At 35.3% G+C, this 22,306-nt stretch overlaps 1 protein-coding gene across 5 annotated transcripts in view; it reads left to right on the top strand.

Moving 5' to 3' along the window:
• Window positions 1-22,306, top strand: part of MGAT4C (MGAT4 family member C) — an 889,611-nt gene that overhangs the window by 156,575 nt on the left and 710,730 nt on the right. The window lies entirely within an intron of this gene.

Here is a 22,306-nt window from a genome sequence, read left to right as displayed (position 1 = left end):
AAAAGGGGATAGAAAGAGGTAGCAAGAGGGAAGACCTGTGTGATCAGTGACATTTTATCAAGGCCGTGAATGAGGTGAGGATACTCTAAGGCAAGGAAAGATTAATTGCCAAAGACCATCCTAGAGAATAGGTACTGACTTCTCTTTATATGGCAGATCCAAACTAGTCTTGGACCTTTCTGGCTACGATAACAAAATACTCTAAACTGGTAGCTTATAAACAGCAGAAATGTATTCCTTACAGTTGTGGAGGCTGAGAAGATCAAGATGAAGACTACAGCTAATTTGACATCTTTAGAGGTTCCACTTCTTGGTTTATATAACAGAAAAGTAGCTTTTTGCTGTGTCCTCACATGGTAGAAGGAGCTAGATAGCTCTCTGAGATCTCTTTTATAAGGACACTAATCACATTCCTGAAGGCTCTGCTCATGACTTAATCACCTCCAAATGGCCCCACCTCCTAATATTATCATCTTGGGGGACAGGATTTTAACATATACATTTTGGGGTGCACATTCAAACTATTGCAGTCCCTAAAGAAAGAACAATCTTGTCATATTTCAAGAACCATGAAAAGGCCACAAAATAGTACACTGTAGCTCATGGTTAAGAGTTTGCCTTTGATGCTAAGTGTGACAGAAAACCACTATAGGATTTTGAACAAGAAGACATGATCTATGATCTGGTCTGTATCTTAAAGAAGATCTTGATGGTTAGTGTGTTAAGAAAAGAATCTACAATGAACTCAAACAAATTTACAAGAAAAAAACAACCCCATCAAAAAGTGGGTGAAGGATATGAACAGACACTTCTCAAAAGAAGACATTTATGCAGCCAAAAAACACATGAAAAAATGCTCACCATCACTGGCTATCAGAAAAATGCAAATCAAAACCACAATGAGATACCATCTCACACCAGTTAGAATGGCAATCATTAAAAAGTCAGGAAACAACAGGTGCTGGAGAGGATGTGGAGAAATAGGAACACTTTTACACTGTTGGTGGGACTGTAAACTAGTTCAACCATTGTGGAAGTCAGTGTGGCGATTCCTCGGAGATCTAGAACTAGAAATACCATTTGACCCAGCCATCCCATTACTGGGTATATACCCAAAGGACTATAAATCATGCTGCTATAAAGACACATGCACACGTATGTTTATTGCAGCACTATTCACAATAGCAAAGACTTGGAACCAACCCAAATATCCAACAATGATAGACTGGATTAAGAAAATGTGGCACATATACACCATGGAATACTATGCAGCCATAAAAAATGATGAGTTCACATCCTTTGCAGGGACATGGATGAAATTGGAAATCATCATTCTCAGTAAACTATCCCAAGAACAAAAAAACAAACACCACATATTCTCACTCATAGGTGGGAATTGAACAATGAGAACACATGGACACAGGAAGGGGAACATCATACTCTGGGGACTGTTGTGTGGTGGGGGGAGGGGGGAGGGATAGCTTTAGGAGATATACCTAATGCTAAATGACGAGTTAATGGGTGCAGCACACCAGCATGGCACATGTATACATATGTAACTAACCTGCACATTGTGCACATGTACCCTAAAACTTAAAGTATAATAATAATAAAATTAAAAAAAAGAGGAAACAGAGTGGTTTGGAAGTTCTTACAGTAGGTAGGTTATGAATAGTGCCACCAAAATAGGCGATGAAGGTAGAAATGATAAATCAAAAGGCCTACTGAGCCATCACATGTAGGGGTGGAATAAGTTAAGTTGAGGAATAAAGGATAAGTCTTAGGCTCATGTAGGATGGTGGCGCCATTGACTGAAATGGCTAAACTAAATGGAGGAACAGCTTGTTTATTGTTTTGCTTTGCTCCCCACTTTGGTGAGGGGTGAAAATTAGGGATTCAGCTCTGGATATTTGAGATTCTCATCAGAGATATCCAAATAGAGAAATGAAGTTGGTGGTTGTATCAGCAAATCTGGAAATCAGGGTGCGTTCAGAACTGGAAATATAAATTTGAGACTCATCAGCATACATTTGGTGTTTAAAACCATGGGACTGGATGTTATTTTCTAGGAAGCGAGTGTAAACGTAGAAGAAAAAGATCCAAGAGCTGAACACTAGAGAACGTCTATCTTTAGAGGTTAGGAAAAAGAAGACCAATAGTCTTTCGTTTAACAGTTTTAGTCATTTGCTTTCTGAAGTATGAAGAAAGGTGAATTGAAAATTAACGTGGCTAAATTAATAACTGCATTTGTATTGCACCATCCTATTTCGTATTTTTACATTTGACCAACATTTCCCTCAGCTATTTAGTCTCAAATGGATTTTATGTGAAACCCATTAACTCGTTTTACCATGGTATATTTATAGAAGATTGATTATTTAAGAATAATTAATTAAAGAATATTTATTTTTCTATTCCCTTTGAATACTGAGATCTGTATTAACCTTCAACATTCCTCAGTAAATTCTCTGTAAAGAAAAATATTGATGTTTTAAAAGTTTCTGTTTCCAAATGCTTACATTATCAATGATGTTTAAAATGATGATTCTGAATGGCATGAAATTAAGAAGATGTAACCTCATTCCCTGATTGCTTAACTAAGCAGAAGAGTAAATCTAGCAAGCACATTTTTGAGTAGCCATTGTGTACATAGCTCTATAGCCATTGGTTGAAATGTTACCAAAGTGAAAGATGAAGTTAGTACTAACTCCTAATTTGGGAATTTGCAGTCTAATAGCCATCAGGAGATTGGTGAAAGAACATCAAATATGGTTGAAATTTCTGTAACTGAAGAGGGATGGGGTTAATTAATATGAAATAAGGTAACATTTTACTTAGTTCAGGAAGGCCTTTATGATTTCCCACGTGGTTTCTCAAATAATAAATTAGGTAATTAAGTATTGGTTAAAAAACTTGCGACTAGGTGCATGTGGGGATTTTTTTTTCTAAAGAAGAAAAATACCTCCTCACATCTCAATACTCTGCAATCTGGCTTCTAACCTCCGCCACTTAAATGTGAACAGTCCTTTCACAGTTCTACAACACTGGACACTCCTGACTACACAGGTCCTTCAATAGGGGGATGTCTAGAAATATTTAAAAGACTGATGGCTGTTTTTCCGTCTACCTTTTAAATATTTATGTTTCTGAGAGTTCTGTTCTTGAAACTCAATTTCTATCATCATTTTATGAATCATAGTTTTAAATATCTTATAAACTTATTTCACCATACTTATATGCTCTGCCTTGTTCTCTTCTGGCTCAGATCTTTCTTATGTAGATATGGAGAATGTTCAGTTAACTGTCTCCTGGTTACCATAGCACTGACAAGTCAAAATGAAAGTTACTTTTTTAATTCTCCTAACTCCAGGCATTAGGGTTTGTGAATGACAAACTCATCTACACAGGTTACCTAAAAAGATAGCCAATTACTAATTACTCTTAATTATTACAGTGACTTCTAAACTGACTGTTCATCTCCAAACAAGATATAGCATCAGTATTTCCTTAAAATCCACAAGTATATGTATTGCTAAAGGACAATTATGTTCTAATGTTTCTATCCTGAGTGTGGAATGTAGATTATGTGTATGTTTTTGTTTTGCTAATTCAGATTATTTAATTCCTACGTATTGCCTTTAGAGAAAAAATGTAAAATCCTTGGCCGGAAATAAAGGTTTCCCCCTGTGAATTCGCTCGAAGCTAATTATTTAAAATTAAGCTTTCCGTGCTTTCCACCATGTTCTCTACAGGGCACTCATATTGAACTGCATAATTGAAATTTCCCTAAATATCCTACATTGTTACATCTTTTTAACTTTGCATATATTTTCTCCTGAGTGGTATTCTCTCCTCTTTCACCTAGTGGAGTTTTCAGGACAAAATTCAATCCTCACTTCCTCTAGAAATCATATCACCTTCTCCCACAGGTTGGTTTGGTTGCCCCTATCTGTGCTGCTGTAACAATGAATTTACATATGTCTCTATCATATGGGTTACAACTGTCTGTTCAGTTGTTAATTTTTTCGTATTTATCTATAAACTTCATTGAAATGAATGTTGTTTTTTTTTGCTTTTTTATCTTTGTGATTAATGAGTAGAAAAATAAAGTTAGATAGAAGAACTAAGACCTAATTTGATAGACTGGTTAGGGTGACTATATTTTAAAATAGTCTACTGTATATTTCACATTAGCTAGATGCAAATAATTCAAATTTTCCCGTATAAACAAAAGACAAATATTTAAGATGATGGATATCTCCATTATCCTCATCTCATTATGATATATTATATGAATGTATAAAAATATTACATGCATCCCCAACATATGTACATCTATTTTGTATCAATGAAAATAAAAAGCAAAACACTTCAGGATCATTTAAAAAAAGATCAGTGGCAAAGCCCCATTTCAGACCAATTGTATCCTAGAATGGTGTGTGAGCACAGTGCTTCAAATATGCAGCCAGAGTTGAGAACCACTGGTCTGGTATAGCAACCTCATTTTACAGTTGAAAAAACAGACAATCTTTACATACAATCTTTAAAAGCCTTGGTCATCTGGTTCCCTGACCCTAAATGATTGAGAGGAATCAGAGCAGAGGCTGTTAGAGGCAAACGGGATGATCACAGACATGACAGCTGACAGCTTGACAGGCACTGCATCACCACAGGGTGTGAAAATGGATGTTCACGATGAAGGCTGGGAGTCATCAAGATAAGAGTCAATTCCCTGTAGTGGCCTCTTTTTACGAAGAGAGAGTAGTCTTCTAGAAGATTTCTATCAACATATGATTAAAATAAATGTTTCCATGGGACCAAAAATCAGTTTCCACTTTTGGAACAATCAGTAAGTGCATTCCCTTTTACTGGGGGTCATCTCTTGGGTACTAGGAAGAGAACTGGGCTAGCATTAAAAACCTGCATTCAAATTTTGACGATGACATGTATTTGCAGCACAATCTTGAAGACATGATATAATTTTTCTGAGTGTTGTAAGTTTTCTCACTTAAGGACAAAAAAACGAATGAAGTATATGTTATAGTGAAGGTAAAATGAGGTTAATTGTGTTTGGGGAAAATATTTATATATATCCCTGTCCTAAAAAGAATGCAAAGAACCTGGACCAAATCATATGCAGAGTAAATACTTCAACTGATATGAATTAAATAAACAAGAGATTCAGTAATATTCAGTGTATATTTTATGTTCAAATAAAAGTGGTTACTATTTACTAGTCTTAATTACTTGTTATTACAATCTATAAAATAAACATGTGTGTACTACTTGCATTGGATGATTAGACCAGAATTATATTTAGCTTTAAAATTATTATTATTTTTATTTTTTTGAGACAGAATTGAGCTCTTGTTGCCCAGGCTAGAGTGCAATGGCATGATCTCGGCTCACTGCAACTCCGCCTCCCAGGTTCAAGCGTTTCTCCTGCCTCAGCCTCCCAAGTGGCTGGGATTACACGTGCCTGACACCATACTTGGATAGTTTCTTGTATTTTTAGTAAAGACGGGGTTTCACCATACTGGCCAGGCAGGTCTCGAACTCTCGACCTCTGGTGATTCTCCCATCTCGCCCTCCCAAAGTGCTGGGATTACAGGCGTGATATGATCCCTGAAAAAGTCTGTATTGATTTACTGAAAAACTATCTTATGGTGCACATGTAAATAGGAAGAAAATGCATAGTAAAAATTTGAAATGTATTTTATCTTTACCCAAGAATTTCTGGAAGAAAAAAATGTTATAAAAAGTTTTGAAAATCATAAGCCATGTGTAATTTGATAATATTAGAAAATATAATCTAGATCATTGAAAAAGTACATATTTTGGTCTGTAAGTGAAAAATTAAAAAGTTAATAGCTCATCAATTTTTGTATTTGAATATTTAGCATTTTATACATAATCTCTCTGGATATTTGACTGTAGTTTTGATTTTGTGGTTGTTTAATTGTCTCAAAATTTGGGTTTTTTATGATGCTAAACTTGTAAACGTTTATTTTATAATTTATTCTTTAAATGTAATAAAGGCAAGGAGATAGAATATATTACACTTTAGTGCAATGCCATCATTTATAATGTTCAATTAGAGGTACAGAGTGATTTAAATAAGATGAAGAGTAACCTTTCAATTGAATACCATTATTTTATTCCCTTCATAAAAAATGTTCATATAATTAAAGGTAGCTAATTGATAATGTTCTTTTTTCTCAGATCCATATACGTCAAACAGTCATTTAAGTATCTATTTAGTGTAAGACATAACTTTGCCTCTTGTTGTACTTGTGTATTTTGAAATAAGATGTATTTTATGTTTGAAATGAGGATTATAACTAGGAAATAAGTTATTGAACATATTGAATATATTGAAAGTTGATCAAGATGTGTTAAAGTTTATCTAAAGCAAGTTTATATTAATCACCTAACATGAGTAGCAAAATTACGCGATTAGTTATTATCATAATAAAATATTATTATATTATGCATATATTAAAATGCATATTACTATGTATTTTCTTCTTATATCTTTAATTATGTGGTTGTGTATGTGGTTGTATGTGTGTGTGCATGTGTGTGTGTGTGCTTGCGCATGTGTGTTATGCTTACTCAGGGAGTTGTGAGAATGAGGGAATGATATATGATACGGGTGCTTTCTCACAATGATAAACAAAACAACTCTAAAAGGCTTACTTTGTGTTAGTATATATTCTAAGTATTTAATTTACATAGCTTAACTCAAAGTTACCCTATGGAATATCTCCATTTTAAAGATGAATAAACTGAGGGTTTAGGTAACTTGCCCAAAATTATACAGTAATAAATAGCAAAACTCTGATTTGTCTCCAGACAGCGTTTTCCTATAGAACGGTTCCCGTAAGCCCTGTCAATAGTACCTTGAAAATGTGAACGTAATTTTTAAAATTAGATATCATAGTTATCACTTTGGCACTGAATCCTGAAATTCAAGTAACTATTATGAGATAAATTAGACATGTTGCTATATTTAGATATATATTACATCTATGTGTCTTTTAGATAAGAAAAGCTAATTATTTTAATATATCCCCCAAGAACTTAAGATTGCTTTATTTTTCTTTCTTTTTAAATCTAAATAATATATTTTTTTCAACTTTTAGATTCAGAGGGTACATATATAGGTTTGTTACCGGGTACATTGCATGATGCTGAAGTCTGGGGTAAAAATGACTCCATTACCCAGGTAGTGAGCATAGTATTTAACAGCTTTTCAACATTTTCCCTGCCTGCCAACCTCCCTATCTATTACTTTCTAGTTTCTATTGTTGCCATTTTTATGTCCCCGAGTACCCAATGTTTAGTTTACACTTATACATGAGAACAAGCAGTATTTGGTTTTAATTTATTGGTATATAGTCGCTCATAGTATCCACTAATGGTCCTTTGAATTTCTGTAGTATCAGATGTAATGTCTCCTTTTTCATCTCTGATTTTGTTTATTTGGATCCTCTCGTTTTTTCTTTGAATGGGTAAAGGTTTGTCAATTTAGTTTATCTTTTCAAAAAAACTCATTTCATTTTGTTGGTGTTTTGCATTGTTTTCTTCACTTCAATTTCATTTATTTGTGCTCTGATCTTCAATTAATTCTTTTATTCTACTAATTTTGGGTTTGATTTTCTTATTCTTTAGGATGATGCATTGTTAGGGTTTTTATTAGAAGTTTTTCTTTCTTTTTGTTGCAGACACGTATAGCCCTAAATTTCCCTGTTAATACTGCTTTCTCTGTATCCTATTGATTTTGGTATGTGTGTTTCCATTATCATTTGTTTCAAAATGTTCTCAATTTTCTTCCTAATTCCTTCATTGTCCCACTGGTCATTCAAGAGCATCTAGTTTAATTTCCATATACTTGTATAGTTTTCAAAATTCCTTGTGATTTTAATTTCTAGTTTTGTTCCATTGTGGTCAGAGAAGTTTCTTGATATTATTTCAAGGTTCTGAATGTTTTAACACTTCTTTTACCACCTAACATGTGATCTATTCTGGAAAATGACCCACGTGCTCACTAGAAAAATGTGTATTCTGCAGCCATTGGATGAAATGTTCTCAAAATATTTATTATTTTTTATACAAGTTAATTTCCATTTTTTGGTTGATTTTCTGCCTACATCATCTGTCCAATACTGAAAGAGGGATGTTAAAGTCTCCTGCTTTTATTGTATTGAGATTTAGCTCTTTATCTCCAATAATATTTCTTTCATATATCTTGGTGCTCCATTTTAGAGTGCATATACCTTTACAATTGTCACATCCTCTCGCTGAGTTCTCCACTTAATAATTTTATAATGACCTCCTTTCTCTCTTCTTACAGTTTTTGTCATGAAAGGTGTTTTGTCTGATATAAATATAGCTACTCCTGCTCTTTTTGGTCTCCCTTAGTATAGACTACCTTTTTTCATCCCATTGTTTTCAGTCTATGGGTATCTTTATAGATCAAATGTGTTTCTTATAGGCAACAGATAATTGGGCGTCACTTTTCTTCTCTGTGTTATCTTGAAATTCTTGGTTGAAGTATCCTTTCATTAAGAATGCTGAAAATAGGCCCCCACTCTCTCCTGGCATGTAAGATTTCTGCTGAGAAATTCATTATAAACTTCATGGGGTTCCCTTTGTATGTGACTTGACCTTTTTCTCTAGCTGCCTTTAACCCTTTTCCCATTTAGAAAAAAAAAGTGCAGCTCGCTGCCAGCACTTATTTAATTTTATATAAACAGACTCTGAGGCTAAAGCAAATGTGACTGATTTTAAATGTGAAAATAGAGTATAAAAACTGTTCTTGGAGTTATTTCTAAACATAACTAACATCAGAATTGTCTGAATCATCAGAATCGCCTATTTCAGAAAACCCATTAAATAAATCTTTGTCCAAAAACTGTTCAAGAACGATGTTAACATCATGCGTAGCAATGCTACATTTTCTAGCATTTGACATTTTCAGCAATTGAGAATTACTATATTTTGTAAATGGAAATACCACTACAAAAAAATAGAATGGTATAAATAGAATGAAGTCTTTTGTTTCTGAAGTTGACAAAAAATAGAATGGTATAAATAGAATGAAGTCTTTTGTTTCATTCGTTGATAGAGTGATGCGAAAATAATAATAAAAGCGAGATATTTTGTTGCAAAGTTATCTAGGGGCAAATGCTGCAGCTGCAAGTGCCACTGGGAAGCACTCTGGAAAAATGGGAAAAGGGTTAAGATTTTTTCTTTAGCATTGGCCTTGGACAGTCTGGTGACCATATGCCTTGGTGATGCTCATTTTTTATAGTATCTTTCAGGTGTTCTCAGGATTTGTTTTATTTGGATACTTAAGTCTCTAGCAAGATTAGAGACATTTTCTTGAATTATTCCCTCAAGTAGTTTTCTAGGTTCTCTCTCATGAATGCGAACAACTTATAGGATTGGTGGCATATATAATCCCATATTTCTCAAAGATTTGTTCATTTTTTTAAATTCTTTTTTTCTTTATTTTTGTCTGACTAGTTTGAGACACAGGTCCTCAAGCTCTGAAATTCTTTCTTTTGCTTGGTTTAGTCTACTGATAAAACTTTCAATTTTATTTTGAAATTACTTAAATGAGTTTTTTTGTTTATTTGTTTGTTTGTTTGTTTTAAATTCCAGAAGTTCTGATTGATTTCTTCTTAGGATGTGTATCTCTTCCTTCATTTCCTGGATTGTTTTAAAACTTTCTTTGTGTTGATTTTCAAACTTGAGTTGGAATTCATTGAGCTTCCTTGAAATCCATTCATTAAATTTTTCATCTTTCATTTCTGATTTTCCATTTTGGTTATGGACCATTACTGGAGAGCTAGGGCCATCCTTTGGTGATGTCACTACACTCAGTTTTTTAATGATGACAATTCTTGTGTTGGTTCATTCTCATTTGGAAACACTAGAACTTCTAATTTTTGTATTTATTTTCTTTCAGGTGTTTTTTTTTCTTTTTCTTTTTTCCCCAATAATTTTATTGATTTTCTTTTTTCTTTCCCTTTCCCTTGCCCTCTCCCCTCCTTAGGGGTTGTCACCCTAGATAATGCTGGGCAGGGCTTTCTGGCTTTGATTCCATGTCCTTATGCACATCTGATACCAAATTTTGTGTTAGGCAGTGTAGTTCAACCTACAAGCCAGTAGATGAAACTTAGAGGTAAGAGCCAGCTGTGGCCAACATGGCTGGGCATATTCTTGATCTTTGTTTACTGTAAGCAGTTCTTTGCTGCCTAGGCAATGGGCTATTCTGTAGAGTGCAAAGTGGTCTTATCTCCCTGCTTGCCCGCCCCTGTCCCTCAACCCAAGAAGCAGGTGCTGGGGCAAAGATAGGCAGGGCCAAACTGGCCAGGTCTGCCTACAGGTCCCCCAGTGGCAGACATGAGCACCAGCTCCAAGGAATAATCCAGTGGATGGCCACTAAGTGCCCAGAGGTGTGTTTAGTCATGGAGTTGGGAAAACTCCCTGACCCAATTCTCTGCATGGGGATGGGGGACAGCCTAAAACCCTAATCCAGGAGAATGGGTCCTCCAAATGCTTGGAGATCTGCCTGGACATGGAGCAGGGAGGGACCCTCTGCACCAACATTTCTGCACAGGAGAGGGGTGGCAACTCAGGCTGCTGAACGAGGCAAACAGGTGCTCTGAATGCCTGGAGATATGACTGGGCTTATGGCAGAGAGGGCCCCCTGCACCTGGATCTCTGCACAGGAAAGGTGGGGCTGTTCATTCTGCTGTTCCAGGTGAGCAAGTGCTTCAAATGCCTGAGAATCTTCCTAGGCACGCAGCAGAGAAGGCCTTGTTGCACTAAGATCTGGGTCCAGGAAGGGTGGGGCAACTCAAGTGGTTGAACCAGATAAATGGGTTTTCTGAATGCCTGGAGATCTACCTGGGCATAGAGCAGAAAGTGTCTTCCTGTACCACAATCTCTGCACAGGAAAGGTGGTGTGGCTCGGGTTGTTGGTCCGGGCAAGCAAGTGCTCCAAATACCTGGAGTTCTGCCTGTGTGTGAAGATCTGTGCCATGATCTATGTTAGAAAGGGTGAGGCAGCTCAGGCTGCTGGTCCAGAAGAGTAGGTGCTCCAAATGCCTGGATTTCTGTCTGGGGGTGGAGCAGAGAGGGCCCTGCTTAAACACAATCTAAGGGGAGCAGCCTTGAGCACCAAGCAATGGCACACACAGACTAGCTCTAATTCGCTAAGCTGGATCTGGCAGCAAGTCCACCACCCAGGAGAAACTGCAGCTGTAGCAGCTCTTCTCCTGCTCCAGGCTTGTGACGGGAGAGCACAATTCCACCATCTACTGCTGAGGCACCTTCCACAGTTCTGGCTGTGGAGGCCCCTATCCTGCTCCAGAGCAGGCACTCTAATCTCTGGCTTGAAACTAAAATGCCTGTGCAGCCACTCTTCCGGGTCACACAAAATAATGGCTGACAGTGTATGTGCACAGATTAAAAATGGTGTGCTGCTCTTGGTCCACGGTCTGGGAAAATGTCTGCAGCTGTTCCCAGTGTCTTTCCCTTATAATGTCTCCATCCCTCTCCCAAGTTACCTTCAGGGCTTGGGAGAAACAAAGAGCTCTTCCTCCTCGTGGATTGCCCAAATCCCAGGTGGAAAGGTGAATCACAGGGGGATGCTCTCTTCCTCTCTCATGTACTGGGACTTCACTAACTTTTATCTGCCAGACGCCATCACAGGGGCTGTTTGCCAGCATCTTCCTTCCTGAAATCTGGGGTGTCCATCATGATTCTGGTAGATTCCTGATTTCCTTCTTGAATTAAAGCTCACAGAGTTGATCTTTATGCACTATCTTGCTATTTCCAAGTGGCTGAGGCATGTTAAAAGCCCCTAATATGCCATCTTGGGAACAAAATTAAGATAGCTTTATAATAGTACTTGGATCATGATACAAAGATATAGAAGTAATATTATGCACAATCTATCAATGTAATTTAAGCTCTTTTATTTGTCACTAAATTAAGCCATAGGCTATTGTGTCAAAAGAATTGAATTAGAATATAGCAAGTTGCTGATGCTATTTATTCTTAGAAATAAATTTCAGACCAGAAAATCCCTGTGCAAACAATCAACCTTGCTTCCACATATTTCTAGCATCAGAAAAGCAGTCTCACTTGTTACACATATTTTATATTTTAGACTATGGGTTACTAAACTACAATCCACAGGTCAAAGTCAACTCATATATTGTTTGTCCAACCTGCAAACTAAGAAAGACTTTTACACAGTTTTTAAATGTTGGAAATATAATCATAAGAAAATCATATTTTGGATCATGCAAAAATTCAAATTTTAGTATTCATAAATACATTTGTATTGGAATATAGCCATACTCATTTGTTTACATATGGTCTGTGGTTTCATTCCCATTGCAAGGAAAGATTTGAGTAGTATTAAGTCAGTGCGAAAGTAAATGCGGTTTTTGCCATTATGTTTAATAGTAACAGAGACTGAATGGCTTATGAAACTGATGCTATTTACACATTGAAATCTTTCCTTTGCTTAAGTCACAGTCTGATTTGCTTGCTTGTTCAGATAATAGGCGTACGAATTCTAGTGATTTGCAGGATTTTCCATCTAGGTCTGTATATCTGACCATTTGTCCTACTGTCTTGAAATTAAAACTGAAAGGTTTACATGTTAGCCTGCATTTGTACTTGGCTAATGTGTGAATTCTGCCTAATCTAGCATGTGTCTGCTAGGTGACAAGCATGTTCCAAATCCTCTTCTCCTACTACAAGACTTTTCTGTGTCTTCACAGTGATTTCATTCTTAGCTAATCTACCTGATTTTATTCTCAGTCTTCACACTTCCTCCTCCTCTTAATATTTTACCTTATATTTTGCAACAAAATTTCTTCCATGAATATTTTATAGACTATATGTAAATGCCCTGATCTGTTTTGTACCATGAAAGTTTCATATAAGAAATAGGCAGCAGCAGTGGTATAGAGCAATTTATGCATGTCACATGGTCAAAGTGCTTGTAAAATACATACCTTGTATATCCCTTCCAACTAAGTAACCAATCATTCAGCACAAGTTTCTATTGATTCTGATGACAGCGTTGGGCTTCAGTACTATAAAAGTAAATTTGAATAAAGATGTTTTCATCTTTATGGTATGATCTGTTTACTACTTATTAGATTGATAAATGTTTACCAAATATCAGTTTCAGGGAAAAACTGCTGCTTCACTGCTTAAGGACATCTGATTTGAAGTATGTCAGAAAGATTGGTCGGTGTGCTAAACTCATAATACCTCAGGAAAAAACTTGAAATCTTTTTCTCAAAGGTATTCTTAAAGCACAAAGCTATGTTGATGTTTCTAATTGGCAAAAACATTTGTGGGGAAACAAGGGAATTCTTTGTTATGATTCTTCTTGTTTTCATGAAATAATTTTTTTGTGACTCACATCAGAGCAGATGACATTTTGTGAAAAATAAAGATTAATAAAGTAATAATTCTCAGCAAACTTAGATCCTATTTTTCTGCATTTTTTTTCAAAAGAGCAAGTGATGAAATGCCAGAAGATGTTAAGGAAAGAGTGTTGTGGACACATAGAATTTTTTTTTTAATGCAGTATGACACATCAACAATATTTTAAGGCTGAGTGGAGGACTAGATTACATTAGAAGAGGAGTTACATGGTTGAGGATTAAACAAAGTTCATTCTTAGTTATGAGGCTTAAATGACAATGGTGATCTTAGAGCTATAGAAAAGTCTTAGGGTAATGGTGCCAGAGTGCAGGTCTTAAGTAGAATAGCTAAAAATTAGAGGTTTGTAACCAGCTACAAATCTAATGGTACCTTTGTGACATTGTCTGCAAAAATAGAGGACAATATGAAGAAGCACGCCTCATATTTTTTAAGTGCTTTAATCAAAATTGCATCAAGCTTGTTTTAAGAATTGCAGTTTTGATTACTACTTTTCCAGTTTCATTGGCCAAGTGAAAAAGGAAGACAATTTTGAACAGTATGCCTTTAAAAATGTAGTTATTTTCTTGAATTGAAATATTATGGAGGCTTAAAAAGCCCCACATATATAATGTTTTATTTTTCTGTTATTTTTGTGCTTCTTGAAACTATTTCAATAGTTTTCTTTTAAATAAAGATGCAAGCAAAAATAGGCTCAACTTTAGGCAGTATAATTAGTCATCTCCAATTTTGCCTGAGGAAAACGATCAGTTTCTTTAACATCACTCTTTTTGACACTCTTAAATCCTCTCCTCATTGTGATTCCAAACAAGAAAAATCGAAATTGCATTAAATTGTATAATTTAAAAATGTTGTATATTTTGTATAAAAGTTGTATAACTTTTCCGGCTGGGAGCGGTGGCTCACGCCTGTAATCCCCGTGCTTTGGGAGGCCGACGTGGGTGGATCACGAGGTCAGGAGAACATCCTGGCTAACACGGTGAAACCCCATATCTACTAAAAATACAAAACAATTAGCTGGGCATGGTGGCGGGCACCTGTAGTCCCAGCTGCTGGGGAGGCTTAGGCAGGAGAATGCCCTGAACCCAGGAAGCGGAGCTTGCAGTGAGCCGAGATCACGCCACTGCACTCCAGCCTGGGTGACAGAGCAAGACTCCGTCTCAAAAAAAAAAAAAGAAAAAAAGTAGTATAACTTTTCCAACACAATCATGTGTCGATAATGGGTTTCAATTGTCTCACCATTTTCCCAGAATCGGTCAGAAGAAAATTGTAGAGAAGAAAAGGACTGCTTTTCAAACCCATTAATGTTTTCCACCTCACTTGGGGCTGGCCTTCCACTGAATACTGTATCCCCTATGTCGATTACACTACTTATGCTGTGGGTTGATCCTATTGTTAACTTCGCTGCTTGAGTGTTAACTGAAATATCATCTTCTTAAAGACAGTTTGTCTAATTTTAATAAAGTTAAAGTACAACATGGACCAGATAGAACAAGGCGGTGGGGGGAGGGGGCTAGATTATTGATTATTCTACTCTACGTGACTGAAGGCAACTTACATTGCTTCAATGATCATCAAGCATAAAATGAGGGATACTGATACATGAAATGATGTAATAACCTTATTCAGATATTATGACACAACTAATTAGATGACCTATGATAGTTGAATAATGTGTCTGATTCTATCCAAAAAAAAGTTGGTTTATATTAATGTTGACATTTACAGTTAACTAAAATGTCAAAGCAGAAACCGGAATTGTTTTTTTCTATAGTAAATATATTTAATGGGATTCGTTAGAACACATAACTACACATTTGTAGTAATTTGAATAATAAGATTTTTTAATCTTCTTTAGGTTAATAACTTGTCCAGCTAATAGACACCTTTTTTTTTGTCTCTTTAACCTTTTCTTATTTCAGGCAGTAATCAACGTCTGGAAATCAAATTTTTATATGGAGCTGGAAAAAAAATCAATATAGCATTCTTAACTACAGATGGTCCCTAACTTACGATGCTTCTACACAAACTAAAATCATAAATCATTGATATAGTATATATTCACACATTTACAGAATTGTCTTTGCAATTTCACTTTGTTTTGCTCAAAATTTGATACAAATAAAATAATAAATTCTATTTTCTGACAAATCCCTCTTGCACAAATATTGAAATTTCAAATTAAGTCATTTTTTTGAGCTTTCAAATTTAAATGAAAAGAGACAGAAGGAATCCTGCAAAGGGGAAGAAGGAAAGGAAAAGAAAGGAGAGAGTAAGGAAGAAGAAAGGAAGGGGAGGACAGAGTGAGAGAGAAAGTAGTATAAAAGAGAAAGAAAAAATGAGAAAGGGAAATAAAGACATTGTCTCCGGATGTCACACCTGAGTAGCAGTGTAGAAGTAGTTCATTGAAGTACAAAAAAAAAAAAAAAAATTGACTGTGCAATGCCAGATGATAAACAGTGTTCAGAATCCCAGCAGTTTGTTGTTATTGTTTGTTTTTTATACTGACTGAATAAATGCACTTCCAAATGTTTGAATGCCAAGTCCCAATAGGTAATAAAATAGAACTGACTAATGACAGCTGTGAAAAACAAAGCCTGATTAAAAGAAATACAGAAACTCAAACAACTTACCCCTCCAAATAATTTGAACTTCACTGTTGGCAGAAATCCAAGAATTCTTTGCCCACAAGCATAGGAGCTTTGAAATAGCAAATTGAGTTGCATAGATTTCTCTATTTAACTCACCAAACAGCTTCACTCAAAAAAACTAAAAACCTTGTATTTCCCCATCAGAAGTAAGTAGAACTGAAATAATATCAAACATGGTGCATAGGGGAGGGGGCTATTAGGTAGTATTTTTTGAAACCTCACTTTCCCCTTTCTCCACCAGTGACCATCACATTTCTGTTCCTGAGTTTTCCATGGTTGTCATTATAGACAAGAATAATTTACTAAAAGCCATAGTTAAGGGTCTAGATGGCAAAAATCAATAGGACACCTTTTTCAAGTAAAAATCAATAACACTTAAAACAACTTTTCTTACCTTGGAGGCAAATCCTATTGTGATAAATGACTAAGTTTCACACGTACTCTGGCACTGTCATGTTTGAGTTACCATCTCCCCTTCATTTCTTTCTTTCTTTTCTTTCTTTTACTTTTTCTTTTGGTTTCTTTCTTTATTTCCTCTTTTTTTTTTTTTTTTTTTTTTTTTGAGACAGAGTAGGTATCACTTTTTTACTCAGGCTAGTGTGCAGTGGCAAGCTCACGGCTCACTGCAGCCTGTAACTCCAGGGCTCAGGTAATCCTCCCACCTCACCCTCCCAAGTGTCTGGGACTACAGACATGCACTACTGTGTCCAACTAATTTTTCGTATTTTCTGTAGAGACAGAGTTTTGCCATGTTACCCAGGCTGGTCACTCCTGGGCTCAAGCAATCCACCTTCCACTTTCTTTCAAAGTGCTGAGATTACAACAGTAAGCCACAGTTCCTGGCCCTTATTTTTATGTGAATGGTCATCTAATCAATTAATTCTGACAAAACTAGCTACTGAATAAGAATTTACTAATGTCAAAGACACTTGGATTAATGGGTTAGTCAGCATGGAAATTACTTTAACTGCAATTAACAAATATGTATTTTATTAACTAATGACTTTCAGGTGATTTGAAGGGAAAGTAACTGAAATTTCTAGAAAGAGTAATAGTGTTCATTTTTTGACACGAATTAATGAAGTTAATTGTCTTACTTGTGGCCTTTCAAAACCTTACTAGTGATCAAATTAATTTATGATTAAAGAGTAATGCTGATTTAGAGCAGTGCAAACTCAGTAGCTACAAGTATAACAACTCAAATGAGAGCTACCATCCACTCTGTCATACACTATGCCAGATGTTTTGTATCCATTTTTAATCTTCTGAATAGCCCTACAAGTTGCAGCCTGTTATCATTTACATATTAGAGGTTTGAGGATCTGAGACATGAAAAAAAATCACAATCAGTAAGGAACAGAACTGAGATTCAAACCTGCAACTTTGTAATTACAAAATTATTTGTTTCATTCTATATTACAAATGCTCCTAGGATTTATTAAGTAATGGCAGAAATATGAACCAAAGGTTGATAACACACATAGGTCATTGCCTAAACTTCTGTGTCTATAATCTTCATAGGGAGATTATTCTTCAAGTTATTCTGAGATAAATAGATAATAAACACATATGAATTTTTCACCCCAAGCCATGCCAAGACTATGTGCTAAGATTTTAGATTTTAAATTCAAGTTTTAATTTTTTTTCCTCCAAATATAATTTTGTGATTGTATTCAGTATAAAACAATGACTTATGGGATACATGAGCTAATCTCCTGTTGCTCTGATTTTCTGAGCATGCTGACGTTTCTGAGAGCCTTGGGCTCATTAATGCCTAAGTATTAGTAGGTCACTGGGAGTAGGGGGTCTTCATGTCTTCCTGACTCAAAATGAAGGCTAGAATTAAAAGTAGATTAGATGCCATTCTTCAGTGTAATTAGGGTAGGTTAGTCCAACGTGGTGGACTGCACATTAGAAACTAAATATACAGAAGAGTACATATCCCTGCCCTGCTTCTGTTTTTGGTTTATTTATTATTAAGATTTTTTTAGATGGAGTCTTCCTCTGTTGCCCTGGCTGGAGCACAGTGGCACAATCTCGGCTCACTACAACCTACACCTCCCAGGTTCAAGCAATTCTCATGCCTCAGCCTCCTGAGTAGCTGGAACTACAGGCACACACCACCACGCCCGGCTAATTTTTGCATTTTTAGTAGAGACAAGGTTTCACTATGTTGGCTGGTCTCGAACCTGACCTCAAGTGATCCACCAACCTCAGCCTCTCAAAGTGCTGGGATTACAGACATGAGCATCATGCCCAGTCCCTTATGTTTGATTGCTTCAGTTGTACCCAGACAACCTCCCATTCAAAGATACTTTATTAACTCACCTTGGACTACCTTCTACGTCCTTAGTATTTATTTCATCAACTAATGTTTTCTATTCTCATTAAAAAATTAATTTTATGTTTTACTAGCTTTAAAAAACATATAGTTTTATATTTTGTAGTTATTTGGTTATTAATTTGATAGGTTCATATTTATATTTTACCTTATGACATTAAGATGATTTTTTTACATTTTAAATATGTATCTTATTTATTGTAATATTTACTTTAAATCTCATTGCTTTAACTTTTATCTTGGATTATATATTTTGATTTGTTTACTCTTATAAAATTATTTGCTTTAATATTTCTTTTTTATTTTACTTTGAAAATTGTGATTTTTAAAAATCTAATCTTTTTCATACTGATTTTTTTATTTGGCTTTTTCCTTTTCCTTTCTTTTTGTTTTCTTTACATTTTTTTCCTTTATAAATATCAACACAACTGTGACTACAGTGATGGTAATATAGAAAGAACCCAAGCTATCAAGGGGAGACTGTAGGTCTTCTTACCCATAAACTTTTTAACCACAGCTCTCTGACTTCCCCAGAGGGTGTACTAACTCATTTAAGAATGTTTACCCAAGAAACTTCACCCTTAGAGAGCCAGTTTATTCTACCCAGGGCTATGAATCACCATGCAGATGTCACTCTTGATTTATTGAGATGATGTTGCTTCCTGACAGCTTACATCATTCACTCATTGTATGAGAAATTGCTTTTAAAATTCATGGTCTACATATGGATAAGGCATGCATGTTATGGTTTGCTATAAATCAGAAAAAGATGGTATATAGAATGTCCCAACTAGGAACAAACCCTCCCTGTGCTACATAAGGGCTGACCCTGCTAAGAGTATAAATGGAATTAAACATCCTAACTGACAGAAGCCAAGGGAATAAAAGGGTACCGTTAAACATTAGTGTCTTCTAGGGTACCTGTCCTTAGCAGCCTTCACTTTTCACTTTTGCTAATATCATCCAGTTTCTATTATGTTACCTAGCAATTCTCTGCTAGCATCTATATGAAATATTTAATAATTATGTTGTGGAAAATTTAAAAATCTATATCCCAGGTTAGATCTCTTTCCTGAACTCCAGATCTTTATATTCAATTACCCAGAGGATACTTCCATATAGATATTTAATGCATATCTTTAATTTGATGTATTGAATTAAATGTTACTCACTAACTTCATTCCCTGAAAATCTCTTTGAATCTTTTTGTTTGTTTGTTTTTGTAGTATCAAAGAAGGAGATTGCTTTCTTTCTGAATTCCACATTCCAAGGCATCAATCATCCACAGTGCAATCTAGGGGTTCTTGACTTCTCCTTCTTCTTCAATCACATACACAATCTGTTATCAAATCCCGTCAATCTACTTTGTTAATGGCTCTACATCTATCAAAAGTATTACATTCCCTTTTCACTTCTTTGGAATGATCATCAAGGTCTCTTGTCCGGTATGTCAGTTATCAACTTACTGCTTTTAGGCTCCAACTTCATAATGCATTGTCTGATCTGTTAAAGTAAATCTAAGATCTACAAGTTATTTTGTTTTGTTAGCATGACTTTAAGCTGTGTAAATAGAGGGTGCTGGACAGACACTGGAAGAGGAAATAGTTTTTGCTTCCTCGTTCTGACATGCTAATGTAGGTAGCTTTTTTTTTTTTTTAATCACCCTGCTCTTGCAGTTTATAGAGACCAGCATTTAATTCCCCCAGCAAACCTTCTTGGATGGTTTTGTAGTAGAATGCCACAGTAAGACACTATTTAGTCAACATATTTCTGTTAAAGGACATATTTTCAGCAAGTTCCACAGGTGCAGAACCACAGTGACTTCTCTGCCAGGCAGAGAGTCAGAACCATAACCTCCAATGAGTTCTAAATGTCAGCCATGGATGGGGAAAAAGAGAGGAGCTAAGTCTCTTTTCTGATCTTCCTATCTCAACCCTAGTTCTTTTTGTTATTGTTTTGTACTTCTGACTGCTTCTTACATTCGTTATTTAGTTTTCTTCTTACTATCCTACCCTTCATTACTCCAACCCTATTTAATATTTAATGTTTCTATATATTAAACTTGCCCTGTTCGAATTACTTACAGTTTCCCTGTCCTGATTGGATCAAGACTACACAAGTGCAGTAAGCTAGTCCTCCAATTTACTGTCATTCCCATTTTGATTCATTTCTTTTCCCTCCAGCTAAAAAAATTAATTGAAGTTGATCTAATTCAGCAGCTTGTATCTCTTCTCTGGCATTTTGGGAGAATTTCCACCTTAGTTTGAGATGTTCTTCCTGCAACTTCCATCTGAATAATAATTACTAGAATAACTGAACTAGACACTGGGGATTCACAAATGAAAATATGGAGCTTAGATTCCCATGGATGAAGAAAGATAATAAATATATAAATATACATGTTAAGTGAAAAAAAAGTGCTATAAAAAATGAAACACATTAGAGGAAGCGTATCTGCTGTTTTATATAAGGTAATAATCCCTGAAAATAAGCTAGGTTATACTATAACAATCAAACCCCAAATCTCAGAAGTTTAAGACAATAAACATTTAATTATTGCTAATATTACACATTAATCATAGGTCAAACATGGCACTTTTCCATGTTGTCTTCCCTCTGGTGTTCAGGTTGACAGGACGGCTTTTATTCAGAATATTAGAAGGCATCCTGGCAGAGGGAAAATGTGAACTCGGCAACAATGTGAAGATGCTTAAGCCTTATGCATAGAAGAACACAAGTGCCTTTGCATCACATACTATTGGAAAACGCAAGTCACATGGCCAAACCTAAAGTCAACTGGACAAGAAAGTATAATTTTCCCAGAGGAGTGAATAATTGTGAACAACAATACAATTTAACACAAGTGGTAAAAAAATACTTTTTGAAAAAATGACATTTGATCAGTGAATCTGAAGCTCATAAAGTAGAAGAGAGAGTTTGTGAGGCTATTTCAGAGCAGATCATTCCATAATAGGCACCTAATGACTACTTTTATTCTTTTTGTTTTAAGTGAAAACACTTTACAGAGAAAATAATTCTTTTAATAGTAATCCTCTTGACAGTAATTACTGTGATATGTCAGGCCTCATATAGTAAGCATGTGAAGAAAATGTATCAGGCATATTTCCTAGTAATGGTTATTCTAGTAAATAATGATTCAAATAGACAAGAGGATAAGAATGTCTTTAAATGCTTGTCTCTCTTGAAACTTAATGGAAGTTTTGTGTTTTAAACAAAGTATCTTCAAAGATGTTTTTTGCTAAACACTTTTTCAGATCCATCTGATTTTGCCATTGAGAAATTCTTACTTAAACCTCTGCTATTCAATTGATTGCTTTATAAAACAATTGTTTTCTGAGCATGTAGAGACTGAATTTATGAATTGGTCCAAGTTATATTTGATTTAACACCTGATGCTAACAGTACATTTCTTATAAATGCCTTCATAAAAGTTAACTATATCTATCTGCATGCATATATCTCATATTTGACCTAATAGCGTTTAACTTTGGTTGCATTAATTGTTGTGATCATTAATTCACCTAAGTATGTTGCTTTCCAACTTTTAAAGGCAGAAATAATTCTTAATAAGCTTTCTTCATGATTATTAAAGTAGGCTATGTTCTTTATAGAATATTTAAAAAGTACTGAATAATTTATAAAATTCTGCAATCATAGTAATCTATAAGCCTGGGGAACCACTGTTTTTAGGTTATTGTGTGCTTTAATTTTCAAAGAACATCTTGAATATGGTGCCTTTTCAGTGAAAATATTTCACTGTATTTTAATTTGCTTTGCTGGTTTAAGCATTAGAATGCTTCTAAGATTT

This window comes from Pan troglodytes, chromosome 10 (assembly GCF_028858775.2).
Source record: "Pan troglodytes isolate AG18354 chromosome 10, NHGRI_mPanTro3-v2.0_pri, whole genome shotgun sequence".
Taxonomy (NCBI): domain Eukaryota; kingdom Metazoa; phylum Chordata; class Mammalia; order Primates; family Hominidae; genus Pan; species Pan troglodytes.
This window is presented reverse-complemented; position numbering and strand designations above follow the sequence as displayed.